The sequence below is a fragment of the Microtus ochrogaster genome, linkage group LG3, assembly GCF_000317375.1.
Source record: "Microtus ochrogaster isolate Prairie Vole_2 linkage group LG3, MicOch1.0, whole genome shotgun sequence".
NCBI classification, from domain to species: Eukaryota; Metazoa; Chordata; class Mammalia; order Rodentia; family Cricetidae; genus Microtus; species Microtus ochrogaster.
In genome coordinates, this window is record NC_022029.1 from 34,094,322 (window position 1) to 34,100,172 (window position 5,851).

A 5,851-nucleotide genomic window follows, 5' to 3' on the forward strand; every position below is an offset into this window, starting at 1 on the left:
GTCTCTATAATGACACTTGTATGTATGTTTTCATATCTTACCTTTTGGCCTTGGAGTAGCAACTAATCTGCTTTTCTCAGTTACAGACTATTTCACCGCTCTCAGCTTTCCTTGGTTCTCTACAGTTCTTTGCCTAGACTTGAAACTTGTGAGCTTTTCCCCTTCCATGTTAGCTTGTCTGTCAGTGTTGACTTTGTTCAGGTTATACTTAGTCATTTATATTGGTGAGACTTCATAGGTGTGACTTTGAAATTTTTAAGAGACATAGTCTCAGAGTAAATTACTTATTGTTCTAGATTCTGCCCTTCTATAATAATTTCTGAGCCTGAGGTGAAGTAGTTGTATTGTAAATATATTAGTTGGGACTGGACTCCAAAACTCTGCATTTGATTGTTTGTGGATTTCTGTAGTTGTATTCATTAATGAAGGGCAGGGGCTACATTTAACTGTGGGTATAAAGAAAATTATTTAGAATGTAGGATTATGTTGGCTTAGTAGAGTGGTAGTTGTAGGTTATTCTCTAAGATCCATGACTTCACTATTCCCAAGTTGGTGACTAGATTTTCATTATCAGGCATAATTTCTTTCTTGTTGAGAGGGTCTTAAGTCCAATTCGAAAACTATTTGTTTTTGCGAAGTATGTGTGCCATGCCAGTACTTGTAGTTCGTATGTGTCAGAGCTGTGTAAGAATGTCAGTTACTTCCCTCCTTTGGGAGTTTAATTGAAGTTTACTGGACCTAAATCTGAAATGAAAAGAAAAAAAATAAGGTTGAGAAGAAGAAAAAGGGGAAACAGGAAAATAGAAAATTGACATTTTGAAAAACTAATTATTATACATACTCAACCATTTTTATTCCTCCTTCATCTTCTACATATAACACTTATATTTTCTTTATTTTGGGGCTCTAAATCAACATGTTTCTACTCTTTGCTTTTAATCCTCATTTTCTGACATAGAAGAAACATTAGCAAACCCTACCAGCTGCTACCATTTTCTCCTCCCTGGCTTTGTCCTTCAGCCCCTGCAATCTGGCTTTCCTCCCCAGCAATTTTCTACTCTGAAGACCTAATTATTAAAGCCAAAAATATGTTTAAAACAATGCATCAACACTTATACTATGCCTTATGGTCACATTCTCCACAGCTATTTACAGTACATGAGACATGAATCACCCTTTTCCTTCTCCCTCCTTAACTGCTCCCTCTCTGCACCTCTGCCATTGGTGATGATAAAGTCCGACTAACTAAAAGAGACTCTCAAATGTTAGGAGACATATTCAAAATATTCTGACAAATTTTACATTTAAAACGGGAAGTCATATTTATAATGAAGAAATAGTCAAAAGGAAACAGTTGTGATAAAGGACAAAAAGAAGCACTCCCAGCTGAACCCTAACTCAGGCACCAGGTTCTGCTAACCTGAATTAGTACAATAGCATTCTCCTACTTTTTAAGATATGCTCTATTAACCAAGATGAGAAATGTAGAACTTGTGATTTTTGTCAACCTGTGTTGAGAATTTATTTATGTTCAAATATCACAGAGAGCAGTGAGTACTGGATACAGAACTTTCAACTTGTACGTGCCTTTACACCATCAATTCCTGGTGAACTTCTCTCTGCAGATGAAGTCAGTGATGTGGTTTCAGAAAAAGGAAGCTGATTTGCAAGTCACCCCATTAAAAGCAAATTCAGAACCACAAAGTTTGTGAAAATGTGTCCAATCTTTATTAAAGATAATATATATCTTCAGTGCCAATATATATTCAGTGCCAATATTTTTTTGCTTTATTAAGGAAGTCTAATAAATTTCAGAATAGTGAGTCAACTACGTGTAACATATTTGTAAACGGAAGAATTACTGGGAACAGTTTAAAGCATATGGATGATCTATGTATATCTCATAGATTTCCATTCAAAAATGAGTCACCAGCTCATAGATCACAACACACTAAAGAATGAAGGTTGATGACATTTATGGAATTATATCCAAGCATGAAGATTAAAAAAAATCTAGTCAGAACTGGGGAATATCACACTGAAGAAGTATCATTATTCATAAAGCATCATTAATTTCTTTTGCATCAGCATCTGTATCTTCTGTGTCCACTGAGACAGTACTCCCTAACTATCAAATACAATTGGCATCTATTCTTTATGGCTGAGACACTGCTCAGGAGTTACAGCAAAAAGAAGAAATGTCCCTTGTCCAAGTTTACCCTACCTCTTTTCCAATGACTATGAATGATGGGATGTAAGTAGTCAGTGCCTGACTTCAAGATGAGACAATTCTGTAAAGTCATTTTAGATTTATAGTGCATTGTGGAAGAGGCATGGTCTTTGCTTTAACCGCATCATGGTTAAAGTTCTTCCTGGGCATACTCTGCTGCCATCAGCAGCATCCATTACGAACATTTGCTGATCTATTGGGAGCTCACCAAGGCCAGCTGGACTGGGAATGGAAAAGCTTGGGATAAACCCGGACTCTCTGAACATGGTGGACAATGAGGGCTGCTGAGAAATCAAGGACAATGGCACCAGGTTTTGATCCTAATGCATGTACTGGCTTTGTGGGAGCCTAGCCTGTTTGGATGCTCACCTTCCTAGACCAGGATGGAGGGGGGAGGACCTTGGACTTCCCACAGGGCAGGGAACCCTGACTGCTCTTTGGACTGGAGAGGGAGGGGAAAGGAGTGGGGGAAAGGGGAAAGGAGTCGGGGAAGGGGGAGGAAAATGGGAGGCAGGGAGGGGGCAGAAATCTTTTCAATAAAAAAAATATAAAAAAGAGAACATTTTTAAGTATGAGATCGTGTTCAAGGTTGTTTCCAGGAAACTCAAGCTTCAAGTTCAGAGAGCAGGTCTAAGTTCCAGGATTGTGATAGATATGGTGAGTTAGCATGGTTCTACAAATTGAGACAACGCGTGAGACAAACAAATAATGATCTGTAGACAAAGCTTACTAATTGGGAAATCTGGGTCATGCAGTATTTCACCCCATAGGCTGGGAAAGGGGCTGGGAAAGGACAGATATTAACATGGCACACTTCCTGGAGATATAGTCACCTTCCATTCTAAAAATTAGGGTTCTAGTTGTGACTTCGGGTCTTGCTAATTATATAGCACCAAGTGACCTCTGCCCTCTGTGATTGCTGATGTTTTCATATAGTATAAATAATAAAAACCTAGAGACAGATATTGAGGTTCAACCTCAAGATCAGAAATGCAAAGCACCCAGCCACTGTCTCTTACCTTTACTTCAGACTGAAAACTGGCAAACCTGCCTGCGTGAATCCTCAGATTGAGACTGAGAGTAATTGAGATTATATGCCTCTCTAGTGCTGGGATTAAAAGCATGCACCACTGCCAGAAAGCCACTATGGCTAACTAGTGTGGATGCTGGGGCTAAAAGTGTGTGCAACCACTGCCTGTACCTATATTTCCTTATTATCATAAACAGTTAATAATAATAATTTTCAAAAGCTAGAAGTTGAGATTACTTTGTTCAATGAATTATATAGTTACAATACCTTGAACAAGAGTAAAAATGTATATATAGTATGTTCTAAGAAAATAATCTTAAATTTGTATCAATAAAAAAATATATAGAATACATAAAAGTTCAATCTAATAAAAACATTTAAAACTGTCAGTTGCTTTTTAAAATTAGAATCAATAATACAGCTTTTAATTTTATCATAACTATATCCTTTCTTTTTTCTTTTCAGAGTAGATTTAATAATCTACTCTTTTAACCTATCATATCTCTATCTGTTTCTTTTTTTTCTTTTCAAAACAAGAACTCTGAATCTAATATCTTTGGTTCAACTTTCCTTCTGGCTATAACCAATAACAACCTGTAACCAGCCTCCTCAAACTATGACAAATATCCATAACCCATTGAATAAGCAAAAATCACCTACTCAACCTCTTTGGAGTGTGGGCCTTTCATTATTAAATTTACTTTCTGTTGTTTGGGGGCTATGGTATCTTTAGGGGATCTTGAAAGAAAAATTTGGGTTAATTTTTCAAGTCATAAGAGAGGTAACTGTATCAATTTTTGTTCAGTCTCTGCATAATGAGAAAACGCAGGACTTGTTTCAAGTCCTGGCTAGAGTAGTCTGTTTTGCTGGATCATCTCAGCTAGCCACCTTGAAATTGTTCTGAGCAGTTTGTGGTACAAAGCTGATCTGTACTTGGTGTTTTTCAAATTAGTAATGTTATCATAGTCTTGGATAAACCATCATCGCGGGCCCTATTCGCTCTCTTTTTTAAAAAATTTATTTATTTATTAAGGATTTCTGCCTCCTCCCTGCCACCGCCTCCCATTTCCCTCCCCCTCCTCCGATCAAGTCCCTCTCCCTCATCCACTGGAAGAGCAATCAGGGTTCCCTGATTTGTGGGAAGCCCAAGGACCGCCCACCTCTATCCAGGTCTAGTAAGGTGAGCATCCAAACTGCCTAGGCTCCCCCAAAGCCAGTATGTGCAGTAGGATCAAAAACCCATTGCCATTGTTCATGAGTTCTAAGTAGTCCTCATTGTCCGCTATGTTCAGCTAGTCTGGTTTTATCTCATGCTTTTTCAGACCCAGGCCAGCTTTTTGGGGCTTCAAATATTGCTGTTAAGTGTGTCATTGTTCACTGTAGAAAACTGAGAGACTCAAACCTGAAATCATGTACAAGAAGGGAGATAAAACCTTTTTCTAGAATTAGTTAGTACTCTATATGACCATAAATATGATCACAGAAAGTTTAGAATATATATACATACATACACACATATTACATTTTAGCCTTAAGAAAAGCTGTTAAATAGTCAATATAAAACCAAAGGATGATGAGATTAGTGGCGATATGATATTCCCTAAATTATTGTTTCTTCTGTCTCATATCTGATGGCTTTTCAGACATGAGACAGAAATTTTGGATTTTACTTTAACAAGCATGCTCGGGTTTAGAGAAGAAGAGAGCCACACTCCAAAGGCAGCTTTAAACTTTAACTGGACTGGGACTATAAAAGCATCATTTGCATTATATGTCTGTACAGAACAGCAGAAACAAATATTTCGAAAGATTTATGAAATTTTATCCTGTTGTAAATATGGTATACCAACAGGCCAATTTATTCTTTTTCTTGAGACTTTTTTTTTCTGGATGATTTGTCCTTTTATTCAGGTTTCTCATTTGTCCAGGTGTCTTCAGATTCCTTAGCTGGATACATTTATTCTCCTGAAAAGACAGAAACAAAACCCTTCTACAACCTTAATTTTTGGAAAATTCTCTTTTGGTAAGTTATATCCGATTAAATGAAAGGCATTTTTCTTTCTGTTTTATGGCTTAGTTTAGATTAAACAGCCATGATGCTTGATGTACTATCATTTCTTCTAATTAAGAGATGTCTCTTGCCAAATTAAATCATCATTAATTTTGATGGTATCCATAGCTTTTCTTCTTCTGTGGAAACAAAAGCAAAGCCCCTTCCCCAAAATAACACATGTTCTGCTTCCCATTCTTGGGTAAGTACATCTTTAAAACTTATCGATTGATTTAATTCTGTAGTTTTTTTTTAAACTATCCAATGTCTCTCAGCAGCTGTTATTCCTTCCTCATTAGCATTTAGAAAATTCAAAGTTAATAACAATGTGCAATATATTTTGAAGGTATTTATCATCCCTTTCTTTTTATTTAACATATCCTTTAGAGTTTGATTTGATCTTTCTATAACTTCCTGTCTTGAAGGATTGTTTAGTATATCTGTAATATTCTTTAAAGGCCTAATTATTCTGTTGCATTGAGAACTAGCATTTTTAAAAGCCAAAGATTTGATTATTATTTGTCTGGCTTATGAATTTAGT